The sequence below is a fragment of the Temnothorax curvispinosus genome, unplaced genomic scaffold (assembly GCF_003070985.1).
Source record: "Temnothorax curvispinosus isolate PA1 unplaced genomic scaffold, ASM307098v1 QBEX01005011.1, whole genome shotgun sequence".
NCBI lineage: Eukaryota > Metazoa > Arthropoda > Insecta > Hymenoptera > Formicidae > Temnothorax > Temnothorax curvispinosus.
In genome coordinates this window covers 1,136,360-1,160,639 of record NW_020214791.1, presented here as the reverse complement: position 1 = coordinate 1,160,639, position 24,280 = coordinate 1,136,360, and the positions used below count along the sequence as shown (strand labels likewise).

The following is a 24,280-nucleotide window of genomic DNA, read 5'->3' as shown; positions in this document are numbered from 1 at the left end:
TTATTCTAAATATTTATATTTAATTTGTAGTATAAGATTAACTAACGATTTCTAACTATACCAGAGATATAGTTTGAAACTGACAGAATATATTCAAATTAAAAAAATCGAGATTATATCAATACCACACATACACATATTTATTAGAATAGATTAAATCTGGCGGCTATTAAACGGTTATTGAGTTAATGGCACGTCGATTTCTAGCGATCGCTATCGATTTGCAGCTTGTGACTGTAGATATCTCGCATTATCGAAATAATCGCGTGTAAATTACAGTCTCGCGGAGACTATTGAGTATACGTATCATTTATCCCGATACGCGATCGTGAGACGCATTTGTAAGAACGGCTTTATCGGCAGAATGAAGCGGGATACGCGCGCAATCACGAAGTACCGCGGATAATGCGGATAATCAGCCATATCGTTGAGAAAACGTATCATTACAGCGCGCGCGGATAAAATGCGCACGCGAGAACAATCTCGAGAAACGTCTCGCGGCTTTTATGAAAAATAATCGCGCACAGACGGCACATTTGCTGAAACGAGACTATCCGACGAATTAAAAATCACTTAGCGGTTAGAAAGCTCTAGGGATAATTGCGAAACCGGTTCTATACGCGGCCGGTATCCTTTCTCACGAGATTTAGCCCACGCATTGTGCGCTAGAAGCTCTCTTACTTAGGCAAAACGCATTTATATTAATATCGCGCGTTAATGCAAGCCGGATGCATCTTTCGGCAATCCAGGGTACTGTAGAAGTCTTGATATAATTTTTAACATTGTGCCGGGTAACGTTATAATTAATCAAACGTATTTATTTATTAATTTTGTCCGACGATCACGCAGTTAATAATGTGGCAATTAGCGATCAACATTTACAATATAATTCGCGATATAAATTTAATACACACTGTAGATGGTAACAGAATTAAATATTCGGTAAAAGAATTCTCGCAGGTAGGACAAATTGATGTTATAGGCAGTATATAGGCATGCTATATACAAAATTCACATTCACACGCGTCGGCTTTCGCGTAGATCACAGAAATCGATTTCGTAGAAAGCTGGAGACTCTGAGATATCTCGGCGCGACTATAGGATTCTCCGATTGAATTGCGAGTAGGATAGTAATTTCTCGACACACGAGGATGAAATTGCTCGGTTATCTTTGTAATTTTATTATTTCGCGGGATCGAAAAGAGAGATTTGGGATGGTTTAGGATTACCTTCGGAAATACGAGCATCAATGACCGCGGGTGGAAGAAACGCGTCTCTGTTATTAGACCATATGCAGACTTGGAATTTTTTCTCAAAGCTAGCATCCCAATAGGTTTTTAACGGCTCATCTATTCGCACTTTGTCGACACGTCAAGCGGAAAAAGTCTTATGTTTATCCAGCCGTCCCGCTCGTCCGCGTCTTATTGAAAGATCGTTATGAAAGACGACCGATGCAGAGCGGCACCCTCGACGGCACCCTGTGTTTATGAAACCAATTTTCCGGCTTCCGAGACAAATGGCGTCCGCAAGATCCAACCGTCGAGTCCTCACTGATGTCACACGGTGCTAAACGTCGGTTCTCCAAAAGTAGATTTTTTTTTTAGAACTCGAAACCCAATGATATTTACAATAGTTTTCTTAATGACCGTCCCCCTCTTCACGTTACGCGGAATCAAATTCCATGAAACCCTAAGGAAACCTCTTATGAAGATAAAAAATCTTTTATAATTTTTCACACATTTAACGCAGATAAAAATTTCAAGTTTAATATGAGAAATTTAAAACTTTTAAACGATAATTTTAACATAATATGAAAACCTATATATTGATATGTTCTTAATATATTTTAGTATACAATATAAAAGATATCATTAAATTTAACAAATCTAAAATATACAAACAAAATTGTTCAATCTAAAACAATAACCAATATTCATTACTTTAAAACGATATGTCCATTAATTAGATAACGATTAACTGCTTATGGGTGAAAAAATGAAGTTACATTAATATAATTACAACAGGTAGCAATATCGTATCGAAATGTGTCAAGCTGAAATTTTATCTAAAAAGATCAATTAGTCAATTCTTAAACAACAAAAGGTTGAAGTCCTTTCCAAACAAAAATTAATCGCATTTCAACTAACAAAAACTGCTTAGAAGTTTAAAGCAAACAAACACGAATGAAATGACAAAAAATATAATATCGTGACCAACCGTTCTACGCAAGCAACTCAGGCACCTGAAATCACCGTGGTCGCTCGGAGCCCATTGGTCACTGACAATTCAATTCTCTCCGTATAACTCCGGTCTGCAGATCCTCGTCTAACCTGTTTGTTTTTCCAATTTTCCATGGCCCAGGTAAATATCTATCCCGCGATGGTCCCTTTGGACCCATTCCCCGTACCAACAGTATCATATTAAAAGGCTAAAAGGGGCTAATTGTCCTCAACGAAAAAGAAATTAGGATCGTCGACCCGTAATCCAAACATCCTCGCTAACGACGGGACGCCAATGTCCTTTTCACTAGCCAGTCGCCTGCCAGATCCTGCCACGAAGATAAAAAGAAACCGGTCACCCAGTGAGGATGCTGTCTGGCATCCAGAAAAGACCATGCGAACGGGCTTTATTGTGCCCGCCGTGGACTTTCGGTCAGGATTGTTTGGGACTAAAATGCAAATCTCTCTTGCGAACTGGACAATGCATGCGCCGAGAACGAAACGATTCGGTCGCTTTTGAGCTTTAGCTCACGAATAAACGCGACGGACCGCCGCCTCGAGACCGCGAAATCTCTCATCTGTTCGCCCTAAACAATTCTCGATGGTCCAGTTGCGGTCAATATACGCGGCGTGCATAACACGCGTCGATCCAAGCGGAAAAAAGGAAAATAGGGTTCGGTGCCGAAATAAAAAGTGCTACGTGACGAGGAACAATCGCATCTTGAAACAGATTCATCGATAGTGCATGCTAAATCCAGATAGAATCTAGCGACACTCGGCACGTTCCAAACTTCGGGAAAAGAAAGAGGGTCGCGTCGCGAACTCTCTTCAGAGAACGTTGGAAAAATTCCGACCGAGTGATTCGCCCTACTTTCGAAAATCGAGAGCTTTCCTTATTAGCCGACCGGACCGTCAGTTCCCGAACATAGGAAGCGCAAGTTTGATGAAATAGAGTTCATAATGCCCGAGAGCGTCGAGTACGTGGAGTACTAAGGTACTAAGGTACTCCATTTGGAAATTAATTAGGTTAATTCCGTTTCGCGTACCTCCGTTTTCCTCGACATGGAACATGTTACGACACGGTGCTACTTTAATCAAACTCGTCGAAAAACTTACGACTCGGTGTGTAATCTCTCGAGGGAACTCGCGCGCGTTTCTTTCGCCGGCGCGGCGGGATTATACGTATCGTTCGTGAAGACGAAACCGATATGTTAAAAGGCGGTGATGGCAATATTACGGAAAACGTAGGATGGCCGCGTGTCACAATGTGTACACAAGTTGCATATGAGTTACACGTTCCACGGAGTTCGGCCATGATCCTCCTCGACCCAGCAGCGCCCAGATGGAACACCCGAAACACGACACTTCCTAACACAAACAGTTCCAGATGGGACTTTTTGAACACACGCGCGGTAGAAAACGTATGCGTGATCTTGCGCGTTAAATGACGTTACGTCGGAAAGTTATCTGACCAAACAACGTGATACTTGGAATAATTTTATATAAATAGGCCTCTTTTTTATTTTTATTTACTTTTTTTTATCGTTGACTGCATTTTATTACCACTTTTATTATATATTTTTAGTTGATTTGACCCCGACGGCGCAGCAGTGACACATAGTTTATCTTATTCGTTTCTTTCTAAAATTAGAGTCGAAAATAAACAACGTGACAGACTATAAACTTTAAAATTTGAAGTTAATTGACTTTAGCTGATTGTGAGCTATAAACGGACAGAATAAAATGCGATTCTCATTGTGGATCATTTTATATACAATACGTCCATTTTATGTATGCATACATACACACATGTATACACATAAACATATAATACATATATCGAGAGATATGAACGTCCCGTAACCACCGAGAAATCGAAAGAGAGACTCTCGCTCCGTTTCCACAGCAGAAAGGTGATCGATGGTTCGGACGATTGGATCGCAAGCCAATACGATACCCCAGAGACATTACACAGACGCACTTGGAGAAATTGCTAATCCCCTACATCACGACCCTCGATACTCCGTTATACGCTGTTACTCTTATGCTATCCGCTATACTCTCGGTTACGTGTCAGGAATTTTTCTTGCCACCCTAAACAGCCATTCTCGCGCGTTAGTTTCAGATAATTTATCTACTGCAGTCGGCTCTGTCTTGAACGAAGCGTTTTCGTTTGCAACACGATTATCTATTTTTTGTTTTCGAAAATATTAGATATTAATGTCTTTCTCATATAAATAGAACGTAACAACGACGACGATCGGCAATTAATGATAATCAATAAATTAATACGGTTAGTATGTCGCGAGATACTGATTGCGCAAATGTTGGCAGGTCTTTTACAGCTTCGCATTTCACATATCTCTATATCTTACACGTCTCCAAAACTACGCTCCTACTCGACGAGGAGGCGGCCGACATTCCGATTTCGGCGTCGATATTCTCGATGTTTGACAAGCCTTCCAGTCCCTGTTGAACGTTCCATCTGATCCTTCATCTTCCCTTAACACATCTCAATATCACTCGGCTGCGCGTGTATGCGTTAATGCATCGCCTTTTGTGCGCGGATAACGCGGTTGGTAAACTCACGTCGGAGTACACGCGCGCGCGCAAACAGACGCGCGTACTCCCAATATCCGTTTAGATAAGTAGTTGAAATCACGCGGGCACGCAACATTTATCTTGGCACTCAGTGGAAGCGGAATAGCAATACGAAGTACTTCGTACTTTGCGCGACACATCTATTTAACCCTTAGCGACGACAGATGTGCCGATTTAATCGAAATTGGAATTTATTCGTTTTTCAAGTCTTTTAATTAAAATTATTGATTTGAACTTTATTGAATTACGTAAAATTAGTGATCTTGATGAAAATAATTTTTACTTGAAAAATAAAGGTAAACGGGAAACGAGAGAGGAAACTGTTTAAAAAGAAATTTAACATTTTTATTTAATAACATTGATATATTACAAATTAATTGATTAAAAAAATACAGTTAAAGCTTTCTACTTACAAAGTCGCGAGCATGTTTGCGCAACAATCGTAGAATTGAGAGTCCCCCGTTATAGTTTGACTCCGACACATCGATACACGGATTTTTCACGCGCAACTGCGTTCCCATAAGCATGCCACGGTGCTTTCTTTCTTCAACTAGAAGGGACGCGGCATTGCACGTCGCTCTTCTTCTCGGCATGGTGTAACTCATCAGCGGCATGTACAAAGCTGCCAATAGACGTGCCGAGATAATACGTACGAGAGGGGAGAACGCGGACACTTTTAACCGCGCGTGTTTGAATAAGCGCTCCCCTAATTCCTTGGAGCACCGCGACGATGCTCGAGTGCCTGGAAATATGACAAACACATTTGCGCCGCTCATGCGGAGCAACGTTCCGAGTCGAACGTGGCAGATGTCTGCTCGTATCATGCCTTGAAGCATTAGGTTCTTTTAGACTGTCTTTATTAGACGATTAGGCTAAATGGTATACTTCCTAATTTTTTATATCATTTGCAAGAATGTTAATTTGCATTAGACATTGCATAATATAATTACTAGTAAATATGGGATAAAGAAATAAGCACATAAACAGATATAATAACTGTTTGTCGGTTCGATTGGAACTTGTTCACTAAATTTCTTAAGAAGAAAAAGTTCTAAATATATGACGATCGCGAAAATTATTGAGTCAAACGTTGATGTCTAACATGTATCGAAAGAACGGCAAATGGAATTCATCGCCCTTTTGTGTCGGAGTTTCTTGCTATTTTATTAAAAAGAAGAGAAAAGATATCTCGGTTGTTAGCAAGTGAGAAAAAAGGGATCTGCAGTCACTTGAAGCGAGTAGTCAGGTGCTCGTGTTTTTCGACCGACTCGAAGCGCATCGATCGTATCACGTAGTATCGACTTGGACTCGATGCACGAAAGTACCCAAGTTCCTAAATGAATTATTAAAACGTGTCGAATATATCTCTTTTTCTCTCGCGTTATTTATTGCTTGTCGTCGCAATAATATCGAGACGGCATTACGGTGAGCTAGGAAACATATCCAACTTTTCTTTCCTCGCCGATTGAATTGCAAATAATACGCTACTTTATTTAATTAGGTGAATCTAACGACTTGGATTATGTTCTCTCGAACATTTCTATGCAAATAAGTGGTACAAGTGAAACTTTTACTAATACTTCAGTCAGAAAATTGTGAGAGTGAAAATAAACTTACAATAAATATGCAATTACTTAATATTAAAATTTAGAAGAGAGAGAGAGAGAGAGAGACAGAGAAAGAGGCACAAAACCAATTTATTGAATTTTTCTTTAAGAGAAGTACATTCTGAATTCATTAATAAAGCTATGTAAAAAGTTCGATGGATTTAGGTCACGCGGTATATATAACAGGAGAGGCTATCAATTATACTTAACTTGAAGAGCTTCGAAAATAGTGATTGATCGTTAATGGCCTAACCGTTAACGCGAAAATACTTATCGGTCTAAACCAATAGGAGGAGAATATTCGTTTCATAATTATCTGTATCCGTGGAGACAGGCTCGCTCCGGCAGACAGAAGCTAATGACAGGTTCGGGATTCGTTCGGGAGGCCATATACATGATTCGTGCCGTCTCCCGCTCGTGTCGTCGTATGACAGACGGTCGATCCAGATCACCGGGAAAACGCATTACGGAGGCAGGCTTCTTTGGTTCATAGAAGGGATCGAGATAAGTGCGTCCTTTTTTGAAAGTTCCATTAATCACGCAGGACTCCAACTGAGCATCGCGGGATCGAAGCCGCGTGACAAGTTTTGAAGCAATTAGACACCCTTCAAAATTCCTAGCCGAAGAGTCACCGCGCCCGTTCCCACCCTCCCCGTTCCCCTCTAATCGGAATTGCTCCTCGAAATCGCTTGTCCTGGCAATCTAACTGCTCTCAAGCCCGATAAAAGAAATGAACGAACCCTTTTCGAGAGAGTAACACTCCGCTCCGAACGCGCCGAACGATATTACGCCGATCCAACTGAAGAAACTCTTTGAGGTTTTTCGGATAGCAATCAGACCCTTAATCGAATCTTTTCAAGACGCGAACATCAGCGTAATCCATCAAGCGTTTTTTTTTGTTTTTTTTTTTCCATGAAATAATTGCATCTTCGTGGATCTTATTTCCCGTCGCTAATATAATCGAATCCGTGTCTATTTTACAGTCATTTTCTTTTTCTATATCAAAAATACTATGCTATCATAAACGAGTCAATATTTAAATGATTCAAATTTTATTTTAAAAATCCTTTTTATATAGGAGAAAAATCACATTAATAGTATTGTGTTATTTTACGTATATTAAAATTTTAATTTAGATTTCCTTAATTTAAATGTTGTTAAGAAAGAAGATAAATTGAATGTCTTTTTAATATGATACTACTTTTTTAAATCTTAGAATTTGTCGTATATCTAAAATGACGCTATATGTCGTCTGCAATAGTCGATAAAGGATTAGACGGCATCAGTACTCGATTCTTCTCATTGTGTCGTTCTCAGACGCTTACTCGCGCCATATGAAGGTATTTCGAGCTGTCCACCGAGGACCATCATGACAGAAGACGGAAAGAAAGAAATATACCGTCAATAAAAGAGCTCGTGCGTGCTGATACGAGCATATTTCGTCGAGAGGGTAAAGTCTGCGGTCAAAGAAGGATCCAATAATCGGTCGTGGGTCACTCTCTTGCCGTCCAGTTAACGTCGGACAAGAAGCAAGGAAAAAAGTTCTGAAGAGAGAGAGAGAGAGAGAGAGAGAGAGAGAGAAGGAATGAAAAAGACAGATATCCGAGGGTGAGATCGAATAGGGTAAACACGAGGATATTAGCACAGACCGCTCGACTTTTTAAACATCAGATTTATTGATGTTCAACGATGTGACGCAAGCTGATACGACATCCTTAATACCATGTATGAACTTTTAATATCGACTGTGTATACATTCTGTCTACCTATATACATGTATAATGTCATTATTAAAGGAAGTCGCCCGTAACAAAATGTATTAAACGAACGAGAAGTAGGTTATGCTAACATAACATATTTTATATGAGAAAAGAAAAACATCGATTTATGATGAGAGAGAACGGATCTAAAATGAATAATTAAAACTTTTTTAAATTGAATTTTTTCTAAAGAATATAATATATTTAATAATAATACATATATATGTAATTTTTTGTGAAAAAAAAAAAAAATATATATATATATTGAGCTGCAAGTCTCGCGTTTCTCTTCGATTTATTCCAATTGTCAATTAATTCGGATCTACATAGCTTTTAATATCTAAGTTTGACCCGCGAAGTTTTCACGACGGCTGTCCGCTTCGATTAGCTCGGCGAACGTTATTTCAACGGCTTTTCTTTACGCTCGATGAAATATCCCGCGTCCGGAGGAACGATTCGCCGTTGCCGAAACGGCTCGAAACGGTGCGGCGCGACGGCATCGGCAGTGCGAAGTGATTCTGACTTCCGCGCTTCTCCCAAGCTTAAACTTCGGAGTAATACCTCGGAGTTATCGGGCACGCCTCCAAAGTTCCGAGTCGTTTAACGATAAGTGCTTATCAGAACTGATAAAAAATATGGACCGAGTTTATAACAAAGCGTACATAAGAGGGGCGGAATATAATTGGACCACTCCGTACTTCGCGAACGTCCAAGTTCCATTTATTAAGGGCAAAACTTTCGGATCGCACAATCACGTTTTACAGAGTTATAAATCAAATACATTTGCAAAGGATCTCTTCGACTTTGTATGGAAACAGTGATCCAGTATAAATTAATGAAATTCAACGGGATTCGGACTATCGTTAACGGACTCTCGTAACTTCTATTATTTTAGTTCGCCAATTGGTTTCTCGTTCGTCTTGAATTCTCTTTCATCTAGCTAGTTTCTTTCTCAAGAATAACACGTCATCTAAAAACGGATCTGCTTTCACTCCAACAATTAAATCGAAACATATATCTGATCTATAGCTAAATGATTTTCGTATAAAACGGTTACCCTCCATTCGAAGCGAACGTTCGATTTCGCTTTTCGACTTTTTATGTGTGCTTCGAGGATCTTCACGTATTATTCCTCGGGATATATACGAGCGGGAGGAGCAGGTTGCTCTTCATTCATCGAATCTTCGTTGCGATCTTGGGAGGAGGAGGAGGAGGAGAGGCATAGCGGGAGACGAAAAGAGTGAACGGCGAGGAGTAGGTGGAGAAAGATCGTGGAACGATCGGCGAAGCGTTCTTAAAAGCCTCTTAAACCTGTCGCTGCCAAGCGAAACCGCCCATATTTATCGTCAATATCGAAGCGACGAAGCCCTCGCAGCTGGCCATCTGCGAAACCGAAACGGTCGATACCAACCTGCGTCTCCTGCTCGTTTAAAACGATCCGATCGCGCGGGATCGGTCAAGACGGGGGGAAGTTTGTCCTCCGCCATTTTCTTCGTGACTTTGTCGCCGACGACAAAGACAAATGACACGAACCCGCGATGCGAACCCAAATCTATTTCACGAATCGTAAGGTGGACGAATCTTAACGAGACGACTCTCGTCCTCAGACGAGTGTGATATAATATTTATCATCAATATTTAAAAGCACAGACAGATTTCGTTGAATCTTTAAATTGGCGCTTTCAACACTCGACGCTCGAATATGTTCTGAAATTACACGCTTCTTATAAATTCTCACAACAGCGTAACGTATAGACTCTGCAATGTGGCCGAAACACATTTGCGTACTTCGTCTGCCAACTCATCACTCGTTTTTTTTTTTTTTTTTCAACCACCTCTCTGTCTTCGCAACCCCCTCATTCCCACATCAATCATTAATCAATTTGCAACACGTGTGTCTGCTTTAATTTACGCAACATTCTCGACCTACCTCCTCCACGCTGCTGCAAGGCTGCTTCCACTGCCGGTGTCATGCGTCGCGACAGGTGGCGATCGTGCCTGTTTTTCGTTGTGCAAGAACGCCACATTGTTGCCTGCCTAAACACCGCGGGTCCCCGCGGGACCCCTCGTCTCGCCAACCCCTTTCGCGAAGACCGAAAGGAAAACGTGTAATGCGAGACGGGCCTTCGCTGCGCACGGTGACAGCAGCGCCGTGCTGACAAATGCCACGTAATAGGCCCGATTGTTCGCCGGTCGGGCCAATTTGAGTGGCAGCCCGGTAATTTCATTGCCCGGAGAAGCCCCACCGGAAAAGGCGATCCCAGGCGTATCCTTTCTCTCCTTGCACGAGTCGGCGCGAGTCGCAGCGCACAGTGACAGATTAAAGGGGTTACCCTATCGGTGTGTACGTGCGTGCATATTTCTTTTTTTTTTAGTCGCGGATTCGCCATTCATCGCGAGCGGCTCGGTCTCCGGGTAGCCGTATGTCGTTCGGCAGGGATCAACGCAAGGAAGGGAAGGGGGCAAAGAGAAAGGAACGGGGTGCGAACGAGTTTTCAGGATGTAGCGGCTCGGGGAAGCCCAAGAAAACCCCGGTAGCCGGCTCGATACAGTTGCGTTTATGGTTTGGTAACATCGAATGTACCCTTCTGCCCTCTCGCCTGCGCACGACGAGAACGATCGTTTCGAGTCCGCCGGATCCCCCTTTCGGCGTCGTCGTATTAGATAATCACAGGCCGGGACGGAAGGGGACCGTACGCCACGGACTTGAAAGGCCCCGACATCCATCATCCATGGGAGAGGGACGTTGCCCCCCTTCTTGTGTCCATCGGACCAGACCAGGACCTGCGTTCTGTTTCCCCTTCTTCGACTATCCCGCGTCAACATTGGCTCTCGGTTCAGTTGCGCTCAGAGCTCTATTTTGCGATATCATTTTGCTTGCAAATCTTGGCTCACTAATCACTTTAAGGATTCAGTACGTCGACTCTTTTTTAAAGCGAAGGAAAATTGATAAATTTACGAATATTTGATATACCATCATTATCCAAAGAGAGACAATCTTTTTTTTCTCGATTCACGATGTGATATAATTATTAATTCTAAACTAATACTTTAGAACTCCACAATTATTAATACAAGTTAATACCAGTAACATGATTAATTATAAATGACTACCGTAAGTTGGAAATCAAATCGGAAGGACAATGACCTGAAAGTTATTTAAATTAGTACGGTTGAAATACATTTTGCTTTGTTTATTTTTGGCGTTCTGAGCGGCTGCCCGTTTCAATTATCCCTGTAAAGCCGGTGCTGCTTCATCTCTCTCGCCCTTCCTCTCGCCTACCCCCTAGCTCGCCAGTGTACACGCCGAGATAAACACAATGTCAACGAACACATTAATGTTGTACCCCCCGCTCGCATCCGTGCAGTTCTTTCATGCCGCTCGATCGACCGTCGCAGCCAAATGTCGAACGGTTCGCGAAAATCGCGGTAACAGTCGGCCTAATGGAGATTGGATCGCGGATAAGGCGGCCCTTTTCTCCGGCCGGAACTCACGTACCGCCGACCTTTTGTGATTGACGAAAATCTTCGGTAGTTGACAATTTCGCTTTCAATAAGTGGCCGCCATCGAAAAGGGAGCGATATCGTCTCGCGGAGAAAGAGTACTTTGGCTTTTGTGACCGCTAACTTATTATTACGCAAGAACTCCATTCGCTAAATTGGGTGCACATTCTGCGTCTGTATATTTAAAAAGCTCGATTACGAGACAGGCGTACTTGCGCACGCGCGTGTATGTGTATGTGCGGGTGTATGTGTGTATGTGTGGTGCAGATGGTTGCATTTGTGCGCGCAATATTGGTGCCGATATCGCACAGCTCGGAGAGAAGATTGAACGCGCCAGCATGCGAAGTTCCACAAAGTTATCTTTGCTCGCGGCACACTTCGCCCTTATTGATGCATTGTCCGCAGATTGAAAGCGGAAATCGATAGAAGAAGCTGCTTACTGCTTTATACGCGCGTTACAATGCGACTTCCGCTCTTTCTACCTGCTCGCAGGAAGGCAAAGATCGACGAGTGATAAGTTGTACCAATTTTTCCGATCTAATGATCTTTGTAACGTCAAACCCTCGAGTCAAACCCCGTTTAATCGCGTTAATATGGAAATTAAACTGTCCTACACCGAGCGAAATTGAATTACTTCTGTCTTGAGGGCGAGTCCGCGCTTTATTTCGTGTCATCCATCATGTTCCTGCATTTATGTATAGACGCAAGTAGGGCAATCTCGACGACCCGCGCCGTAATAGATATGTAAATCTGCAATTTAATTGCGTCTTTGAATAATAAGTAATTTAGTCATATATTAGAACGCTCTAAGGATGAACTTTTAATAATGGAAAGCGTTTCTATTGAAACAGTGATACATTGAATTTTCTCTCTCTCTCTCGATAGTAGAGCAGCGTTGACGGGAATATAGCTTCCCGAGTTACGACTTAATTTTGATCACATATCTCTCATAGACTGATATAAATATATTGTTCTTCAAAACAATCAAAACTTTAAACAGTCTAATGATAGAACACGAGCCTTTCAACGAGGTCAGCCCGCATATATTTTTAACATGTTATCGCGAATCGTCCGTGCATTTAAAGCCGCATTTAAAGATTAAAACTGAAAGTATTTATCGCAATTAAATAAGAGATTGTATATATATAGAAAATATTTGTATATATTACTTAAATTACACAATATTACATAAATTTTTTTTCTTCGCGCAATTTTTTTTTTTTCTGTGGTTTATGAGAACCACTGGGATATATTGCGAGAACGCGCGCATGGTGCATTCACTTTTCTCGCCTGCAGATGACGTAACATGAAAAAAAGACACATGGCTCACGTGCGGAATTGGGAGAAAAGAAGGAGGGAGGTGGGCCCCAAATATCAATACTATTCGTCTCGGCCGGGAGAGCCACACACGTTTCGTTTTTTCGTGCGTGCCTATGCATCTGATACATTACACAAAACGCGGAACCGGCGGAACATTGTTTGCAGTTACGCCCGCCGACCACTGCTGTTCGCCGCATTCTTTTCTTCATGGCTACGCAAGCACCCTAAAAGCAATATTATATGTTTTGTAAAAGTAAATTGTAAAGTTGAAGTGTATGGCACGTGAGGTGCATCTTCCTTATGCTCGATATGAAAAAAGTATTCTACGTATTATAAAACGTACGATCAAACCGATAGTCTCACGTTATTTCAGAGTTACAGCTGTTACAATTATTACTATTAAAAAAAACCAATAAATTTTTTGATAATTATGCGTCAAGTTTAAAATTTACGTACTGCTTTTAAAAATTACTCCAAAGTTGCATTTTGACATTAATTATCTGGAAGAAATGATCTATTTGCAACTTTAATTTAATAAACAGATAATGCTTTATTTTCAGTTATTTATAATTAAAGCAATTGTTGACATATTATTACGAAGCAAATATGTAAAAGATGTGAAACGTATAAAAATTTGCGATAATCTTTACATGTTATTCAAGGTAGATACGCGTACAATGATCAATATTTAATTCGCACTATATTGTGCAATTTACTTTTAAAATAACAGCGTTGCAGAGGCATAAGTAGATTTTCAGCGAAACGCCACGGGAAACACCACTTTCTCTCCCTTTCAATTCGCGTGGCAGCAAAGAGGGCGACGTGAATCACGGATGTCGGGGAGGAAGGGAAGGTATTAGCATAATTCAGTCCGAAACGCAGACCAGATTCCTTCCTGAAGAGGCCCCGGTGTCAGATGGCAAGCCTATGAAGAAGCCGGCACTCGAAGGTCTCCCGTAGGGCCTCCGAGATTAGCATCAGCGACCGTAAACGCCAGAAAATAAGCGGCTCCTCCCGCGCAATGTCGACTGCCGAAAATTTATTCCAATCCTTTGTTCTGAGGCGCTCGTTACTTATCATTAGTACGGCGTACGCTCGAAGCACTTGTCAAATCGAGGATATCAAGAGTCGGCCACGCCTTGGGAGGTTCCCTCCGCTTGCTGTCTGTTGTAAAATAACGATTCTCGATGCCGGAGTACTCCCGTCATTCGAATGCAATAATTTCAATTCCACAATACGTGTAAAATAATTATCTTTTGTTCTCGTACATAGAAAGCATTAAATTGCTCGCAAACTTAAAGAAGCTTCTGCCTACACACACCACGGACTTACTTACATATACACATCGCTTACGCAGATAGATGTTTTTCACGCGCCACATTTGACATTAAATTTATTTCAATTGTCGTTATTTTAATGTTGCGCTTGCGTCATTTGCCAAAAACAAGAGAAAAAGAGAGACATTTTCTTCCCGTTTTAATTTAGAGGTGGGCGCAATTAATTTCCATTCTCGGCGAAAAGTTCAAGCTTGACAATGACATTTGGCTATATGACGTAGCTGTACGAAATATTTCCAGACGTCGCAAATTAGTCCAAGTTAGCGAAATATAGTCCTAGATATTCTTGTAACTATCCTTACTCCTGTCGTCATAGGATCTCTGACGTTTCTTGTACGTCAGTTGCAAGTTGACGCACAATCGGTCAAGAAGGAAATGTCATTAGTTATTATGTTTTAAACCAGGTCATGACGTATGACTCGGCAATGAAACTTCCAATTCAGTGCTCGTTGCACTCTTATTTATAGAACTAGGAAAAGTATTATTGATTACTATCGATTGAAAACGTCATGTTACATCCATATAATGTGTTTCCGTTTATTAATAAATTGGAGGAATCTATTATTGTTCTAATTCTAACATTATATTAACATTATACTTTCAAAAAACAGCAATAAAACAATGACAGTAAAAAAGGTCAAATAATATTAAATTGTTATTATTTAGATTATTTAGTAAGTCATGTAAAATGACGTTATTAGGACGACTATATCAACCTATTTCTGTTTTATTCGGGCGAGGGCTAAAGTTAGCGCGGACGTCTTATCATCGATCGCGCCATTTCAACAATCGGATATGCACCCCGCTTGTGAGCGGTCGAAGGTGCCCGCAGGAAACCTTAGCAAGAACTTCTCCCCCATTTCCCGCTCCCAAGGATACCCCCCACGAGTCTCGCGGACACGGAGGGATGGCCGGAACTAGCTAGCCCGAAGGTCTCGCGAGTAAGGGCTACGAAACACGAGGGGAAGCAAGCGTGAGATACGGCTCCGAACCTATTCGATAAGATCTTTAGTCTGTCGTAAGGACAGGAAGTGCATTAAGGAAACGGGTATTCCCACTGTGACTGCTAACTCGACACCGTATTACTCTCGGGTTAAAATAGTAGTTGCAGATATCGCAAATAGATTACGATGTACGGAAAATTTCCCGCAGAAAGTTAGTTTTTCGAGATCTTAAAATTGAGAGCGCATTGTGTGCCAAGTTGAGAGAAAAGTCCGAGGGAGTTTGAGAGTTTTTAGCGCACAATACTTTTATAAAGAGCGAGTTTAGATGATGATTTGTCGGCAAAATATCTGTCCTATTTTACGAAGTAAAAATACATTTAATAATTGTTTAAAATGCATTTAATAATTGGAACAATCTAGGTAGTGTTATTATTATCCGATTATAACTAACTTAACGAAGTTTCAGGAATATCGAAGAAATAAAATTCCATAATTCGATTTACGCTATCGAATACCTATATATGTTCCAATTTTGACTAGTTATACGATTATATAATGATTAGTGTAGACAGTACTCTGTTTACCTATATTTTTAGCTCTTCAATACCAAACGAAGAGGTTTGCAAATATTCACTCGCGTGTCGAATCGAGTCCATATAGCATTACGAATTCACATGGAAAAAAGGATTTTCCAACAATTGAAAGCCTCCAGGACCAATACAGAGGTACAAAACTGCGCGTCGAATCGAAACACTCAGTTATGAGTTGACATATCCCACGGCAAATTCGCACGAAGGGGGTGAAGATCGGAAAGCCCGGAATCTCGAATTCGATTTTTCGACACGACCAATACGACCGCTGCTGAATGGATTCACGGCTGTGACCCCGGCAGAAAGGCGAGATGGAGGCCCGTGAGTCCAAGATTGGAAAACGACTGGGATTACGTAAAAAAAAAAGAGAGAGAGAGAGAAGGAGGAGAAGCTAAGGCGGATTGCGTATCGGGCAGATGGCAGGCGAGCTCTCTCGTAAAGCCAACTACGTTTGTGCACGAAAGTACCTTGCGCGCTGCACCTCCTTCTCCGTGTGAACCGTACGTGTGCGTGGTGCACGTGCGTGGTGATCGGGCCCGCGGTAATGGCAATGGTGGTAGTAACTGTTGCTCTCGTCGACGAGGAGATATGGGATACGATAGGAGCACGAACACACGTTGGACGGCGCGCCACTCGGATTTCGAAAAAGGGTGGGATACCCTTTCATCCCGATCCGGTCAATAGTTCTTTTCGGTATCCCTTTCTTTTCTTCTCTTCGTTTTCTTCGTCTTTTTCTCACTTCGGTGCCTTCTATTTCATGCGGAATGGCACGATGCCAAAGGCCGGTCCCAAAAGTTTCGTGGAACGGGGGAGCTTCTCCAAAAGGAAAGATCAGATCTGCCCTCGCGTGCAACATTTTTTTCGCGTTATAAGTACGAGAGGACGGGGTCCCCTTTATGGTAAAGAGTTCGGAACGTGTTTCTCTCCCGCGATTGATAATACAGTTCCGAAAGTGAATGGTAATGGAAATAAGCTAATGCATTTTTAAAAGATTTACCCCAAGAATAGGATTTAATAATTCTGCCAACACTCGCGAGTTGGATGCAAAAACGCCGACTAAATGTAACCCCATTTGCTTGATAAATGCTGTACCCTCCGTGCCTTTTAGATTTGCCATTTAGACCCCGCTTAATTCATAATATTCAATCATGCAGAAATTTTAACGACGCTCGAAAGGATCATTTATTTAACTCTGCCTTATGCTTCGCTTATTTTCTCTTCTCGCCTTTCGAACCGGTGAAAGCTCCCACGCATCAATTTATAATTTTTACACGTGTCATCGAACAAACGCGTTCTCGCTACCATATATCCCGTGGGGGAACAGATTTCAGTGAACAGGTCCAACGTGACTCTGCAAGTAGCAAGTAGCGGAGGGTCCAGCAGTCTGATGGACAAGGTAATCTTTAGATTCATCTTGCCGAGCCAGATGTCCAAACTGAACCATTTCATGTAGTGCCACATTTCCACTACACATATCACCAATCCACCTTATCAGTTCAAAAACAGAGGACATCAATTTAAATAACTCCCTCTTTTTTACATGATATTTTATTTACAATATTATTTACAATAATTTGAACAAAAAATGGATATTAAAATATTTATAGATTGATCCGATAATTTTAATGGCAATAAAGGACGATACTTCTTATGATAAGTTATATGAAAATTAATTACTAAATTAGAAGGTTTTACGTTCTCGGTATAGATTGTCGCTCGATCGCGTGCTGTCGCTGTATTGCAAACATTACGGCGATCGTTTGAAGTTTCTAACTAACGTTAATTTTATGCCAAACACGGGACTTCGCGCTACCATCCATAAAATCTGCCCCCCGTGTACGCTCCGTATAAGTTCCGCGCTGCGGAGACTGCAACTTATTCCGTTCTTCGTACGGGGAACGCGACAAACGCATGTTTAACCAAACTAACAACGATGAAGCACGGCGGCGACGTGCGAGCGAAGTTCCGGTGGTCGTTTGGGGAAGTTCTTCGCCGCCCATGACTTAGTCGGCCGCGAGTGCATCAAGGTGCCGCGCGATATGCAAAGTTTAAGGAAATAAAGAGCGCGGAAGTTCGAAAGATTATGGAAACTACCTATATTTTCATATTCGGATGAATGATTGGAAATGCCGTTATCACGAAACTTTCCAACTTCGACGATCGCAGTAACTTCTGGCTGCCGGAGGGTCCGTTTTGGTCACGATTCTTCGTAAGCGATTGTATCCAAATCTTAGAGAAAGATAAACGTTCCATTATTCTTCGCGCGATATATTTTAATCTCTTCCGCGGTGCTAGAATTGATCTCGTCTTCCTGATCCAGACGCGTCTAATGTTATCTACATCAGTTCATCCCTCTCCGCTCTGTCCGTTCTTCAACCTCCGCTGCCTCGTGCATGAAATGAAAATCGCGTCCGCGTTTGAATGCAAATGATTGCGAGGGCCGCATTATCAAGCCGAAAAATGCGATGCGCATCGCGCACCTGACGTGTAAAGACTGCCGTATGGAGTTATGGCGTTACATACTCGTTATCCTCTCCGCCGCGCGCGGCCGTAAAGCGACCTGTCCTTACACGGAACTCCGGGCCGGCGTGTATGCATGTTTATCCGCGGTACACCGGCGATGAGGTACACACGCGAGGAGGAGGTGAAGGTGGAAGAGAAGGAAGTTTTCGTGGCAGCCAGCCTTCGCGCGCGCGCGCGCGCGCGGTCGTGACCGAGAGCGACGTGCGTCGGAGTGCAGCGCACGGAGCAAGAGAGCCCATCGCCATGAGCGCCGCAATTTACGAAGCCATCATCCTTGTATGCAGATGCCGCGACCGTGAGGGATGCCCCCCTATCTCTCCCTTTCTTCGCGTTCTGACGATCCCTCTCCCTCTCCCTTCCGCGCGAGCGAGGGACTTCTCTCATCGTCGCATCGGGACCTCCCGCGCAGTCCCGACGTGCTCGCACTTTTACACTTTTATTGGCCTGCCCCGGCTATTTTACAGCCGATAGTGGATTAAGGGGATTAAGCGCAGTCGTCCGTAGGGCGGGATGCCTTTCGCGATATAGAGACATAAAGTAAGATACGGGGATTACCCTTTTTCTAACGAGCGACTGCTTCGGCGGCTTCGAGCGTCTCTCGCGCGAAACACCGATATAAAAAGTCGATTTACGCCGAACGCATTGTGACGTGCGATGCCGTGATCGTGCCGTGCCGTGCCGTACCGCCCGCATCCGCGAGCCGATCTCTCGCCTTCATCCTCGTCCACCTTGAAAGTTTACTGGCGCTACGTGGATTTCCGAAGAGTGTCGGGTTACTCAAACGTGCACCATCGCTATCTTGAGGGAGTACGTTGTACGTTCTTCCGAGACAAAGAGGCTGTGTCAAAGTATAAGGCTGTTGAAAACATCAGTGTCGATATCGCCACATTTCAATGTGTCAATGTTTCTCGTGAAGCAGTAATTGGGCGCAGTCATCAAAGAATCACAAACGTGTTACAAGCATAAAGTTATTTATTTAAAAATGAACGATAATTATAGAAAGTTCTCAATCTTCTAATGTGACATCCATAGCATATTTATCGTGTAATCTAATTTTACCCATCATGAATGATTTTCTTGATGCTATAAAGATAAAGATTCTCGAATATTAGAATATATCAAGTATTTTATAAACAAGCGACCTGAAGGAAAGATCACATCTCAGGATTATTCTAGTATTTCTGACCATATATTTCATTCATTTTTATAATATCGCAGTTTTATATCAAAAAGATGCTATTAAAAACATGATATTCTTTGTGTTATTCTATATATTCAGTATATTTGAACTTTCTTTAAAGTACAATAGAGATATTTCAACAATGTTTCGATGCATATGGAATCAGATCGTTTTGTTGCGCATAGCAGAAAGTATCATGGACCATTTTCGTTTCTCTCAACCGCAAACAAGGTCGCTCCAGCACTCCCGGCACTCGGATCACGAAAAGCCCCATCTTCCGCGAATGTCGAGTACCATTTACGGCCGAAAGCTTTTCTGGGATTTCAATATCGCAGTGGAGTAAAGTAACGAAGAGAGGGTAGAATTGAATCGTCCGAATAAAATCGAGGCTATAGATCTCCGCATTAGAAAATTGATCTTTTTCGATTATCATTCATTTTCGAATGGACAGTCCATCTCTATGTATTTGCATGGCTTATACTTGCAATAAATTATAATTATCGATTATCTTTTTCTTTGATGATAAAATAGTTACATTCGCTACATGCAAGGAAAGTATTTTACAATAAGATACGCTTAAACGAGAGAGTTAAATAGACAGAAAGAAAGAGATAGAGAAAGAGAGGGAGGCGAATCTTTTAAGTCAACATACCGTTATCATTCCTACAGCTTCGCGTTCTAATTATAATACAAATACAAACTTCAATACCACACAAGTGGTACGCAAATTAGAAGAGCACGTTGAGCGCTCCGTTTTAATGATTCAACGGGCAAAGCGGTTGTGCAGCCAGGTAGCCTTCTTCGAAACATCATAATTTACCGCGCGCGACCCGGGTTCTTTATTATCTCGGCTCCGTTAAAGCGCGAAGCGACGGACGAGAGGGGAAAGGTTTTTATCTACCCGCGTTCTCTCGTTTCACGATAGGTACAACTTAATCGTACCGTAGCGCGAAACTGTCCAACCGGATAAAGCGCGATGGAGATGACGGAGCGGCGGTGCGGCACACAGCCGGCGATGAGAAAGCCTCGGTTTTGGACCGACAGAAAAACACGGGAAGCGTCTACCTATTAGGTCACGCTCACCCTGTGTTTCGCGAGCGCAACCCGAGAGAATCCGGGTAACCCGGTAAAACGATAGCCGAAACCCGGAAACTCGAAAGCGTGCGCATTATTCAGAGCAGTCACGTGAAGGAGCGAAAGGAGCGAGCGGATTCCCTGCGCCAGACGTGCCGACCGCTAAATGAATTTTTTATAACAACCCAGCTGTATGAAATCTCCCGCGAAAAACAATTCCGCGCCGTGAGAATTTAAATGGATGCTCCGGGGGAATTTAGATAATGCAGTTTAATTTATCCTCTTTCTCTTTCTTTCTCGGTATAAACCTGCTGTTAAAATCTATGGCTATTGTCTAAGTTTTCAACATGGTTTGCGCGCGTATAATTGTATAAATATTAAACAAATTTCCATTGTATATCTAAAACTATAAAACTATACATATATATATATCTTCTCTCCCCCCCCTCTCTCTCTCTCTTTCTCTTCGCTGTGTTACGCAGTTTTCTATGAATTAAACGATATATTGCCCGGAAAGAAAGAGCTCGTTCAGTGAACAAACTACCAACGAATAAAGAATTGTATATATTGCGAGTAAAATTCCTCCGTTTAAATTTCAGCCTTCGCTTTATCACTGCTACCTATTCACTTTATTATTTTCCTCAAAAATTGGTCAGTTAAAAGCAAACGTTTCCAAAAGATATTAAAGCATGAAATTTATCCAGGGGATTTTTGATAAAGCCTTATTCGGAAACAGAGAGAGTATTGGGATGATTTTTAAATCAAAATACCACGCTGCATGGCAGATTCGAAGCGGTAAACTTCGCATAATAGAGAACGGATCGTCGAATCCAATGGTATCCGGTCGTCGACAGTCGGACGACCGGCAGCAGCCGGTCTTCGACCAGCCGCCGTCGCGACGTCGTCGACGATCTCTCAACCCCCGTCCCTCCCCCAACCCCTTGGCAAACATTTGAACGCGAGATGGCACGACGCCACCGTTACGGGGGTGCTATTCTATCCTATCCACCTCTCGCCTGTTTCCGCGAACAATGCAATATCACCCGCTGCCCGATTCGCATTGCGCCAATACTTTCCCGTTCGCAAACATTCGTGTTCTCTGGTCCATTTAAGTCTCATTACGTCACCCATTGACTCGTTAACTCGCACTTTCGGGCGTTAACTCGCTGCGGGATAAAAATCGCGTGAACGAATGAGGTGTTAATCGCGGCGAGCAAATTGCACGCGATACTAACGAAGAAGATATCGGTAACATTTCCGGCACACTCACATAGACGCTGCCAAGATTTCTCTATTGACACTAAACGATTTTCTTGCTCATGTTTTTTGCGGAAACACAATTGCAATTAAATCCGTAATCTACGTGAGAACCTGTTATTTTGATAAATGCTATCGCTCGACAGTCAATGTGCAAGAAAATCTCACAAGATTTTATGTATATTCTCATGTATGTATATACATATACACACGTAGGCGCGTGTATAAATTGTAATTTTTTTACTTGTAGAAAAATCAAGTACAAAATCTTTTTATTTGTCATTGAAATTACAGAATTTGAATTTTATATGGGATAACGTAGAGAGAGTTTCTTTCTCTTTCTCACGTGCTATAAGGCAAAGATATTTAGGAGAGAACGCTTCATTTAACTTTCTATTCTTCTCTAAATCCAGAGCGAGACATAGTGCATAATGCATTCCTCTCGCGTTGCATACAGAACCGTTATTTGCATACATTGTTTAGGATAGAGAACAAGCATAAATTGAAAGTGATCGAAAAGCAATAATTGCGTAACGGATAACACTATTGCACAAACATAAAGTTTATTAACAATGAAGCACTTTTGCAGCCGATGTTCATTAAAACAAATATAATATTACAGATTTTTTTCGCGTTTTCTTCGAAATTATGAGAAAATTGCGCGAAACCGATGATTACATTGCATGGTATTTTGCATTTTGCATTGTAGGAACAACAATATTATATACGATTACGATATTTGTAGCATATGGTATTTTATCTCGTTTTTTGGCACCGTGCGTGTGTGTGCGTGTATTTTAGTTGGGAAGAATGATTAAAATTCTCCTGTATTGTGTACCGCATATACACAATCGCGCCGCGAAGTTATCCGGAGAAGAGAAACATTGTTCCAAAGTTTATCCAGTAACAACATTAATTATTTGCTATTCTAGCAACACGGATTTCAGATATTTTTGCATTAATAATAAATGCGCCGGTATCACGAGCAATTTTCGTTACGTAATGAATAACGCGACAGCACAATGTAATCCTCATAATTGTGGATCGAGCGGTTATAGATGCAAATATTCTACGTTTGTCGACATTTGCTATTATTGGTGCTTTACGATATTAAAAAAAGAATGTAACAGCTTCGGGAATGTGGCTCTGCACACACATTCGTAGATCTTCATACTTTATGCTACGTCTGTCATTATACGAAAGCTACGCCCATTCAGCGCGCATTCTTGTGAGATGACATATTACCTCAATAGCCGTGATTACCGTCCTTGTAATCACCTTTTCTGCCCCGCTGCATTTCAATCGCCCGCACACACGAATAACATCGGAGAAATTCTTCGATTTCCAATCTGCAAAGCCGTGCCCACGCTAATCGATTCCCTCAGTGTCTGTCTGCCGCGCGTCCGCTCCCACACCGAACCAATAATAATCGAAGATCGTGGGCGAAGATCGAGAGTACGGACGGTGCAACATACCTCGTTATCCCGTTCGCGGGCTCTCCCTTTCCCTTTCTGCGTTTAATATTCGCGATACACTTTAATCGTTCATCAACCGCCCGAAACCGGTCATCCCAATAAAACGAACGGGGCCAGGAACGGATGGTGGCCTCGAAGTACGAAGCTAATAATTTTTGGGATTCAGTGGGACAGCGAGAGGGACATTGAAGAAATATGCTCTTGCGATATACGTTAATGTAACAAAGTCGACAATTTTAATTTTCTGAGAAACGTGGCTGCATATACTAAGTTGAAATTAATTCTAAGTTTATTTGATTTCACGGCTTCTCCTAAATTAGAAATTACAAAAAAATAAATTACTGTGAACAGTACGCTGGAAAAGAACTAGGCGAAATTAGTTATAAGCGTCAGCTTGCTCTCATCGATGTTTATCGGAAGAACTTTTAAGGATATTCTTTCGCGGGATTTTCCGGTGGGGCGGGACTTGAATTTCGTTAGTTTTCACGTAGCATATCCGCCCCTGGCCGCCGGAGATGGCAGGAAGATGAGGTGCGAGAACCTGAAGAAGAGCCGGACCAGGCGGGCGGCGGCGCGTGAAAGAGAACGGGTCTTCTTTCGACGGGATCCGCTGCAGCATCAGTGGAGTAGTGGGTGCCGTGATCGTCGAGGACCGGCTGTTGTCCCTTCCCCTCTCTCCGCGCTCCCCTTTCCCGGACGGACCCCTTCGCCCCACCAGCCTAGTCTCACCCAAAGCCTCCTCCGCACCCTTGCTCCAAAATGCCCCTTACGCAAACCTCCCCGCCGCGTCGCCGAAGGATCACCCTACCCCACTCTCTTACCTTCCCCACTACTTCACCATCCACCGTCCTCCACGGTGTCGGGAGTCATCGGTTGCCCCTCTATCCTC

At 42.3% G+C, this 24,280-nt stretch overlaps 1 protein-coding gene across 6 annotated transcripts in view; it reads left to right on the top strand.

Moving 5' to 3' along the window:
• Positions 1–24,280, top strand: part of LOC112454350 (teneurin-m) — a 516,441-nt gene that overhangs the window by 445,322 nt on the left and 46,839 nt on the right. The window lies entirely within an intron of this gene.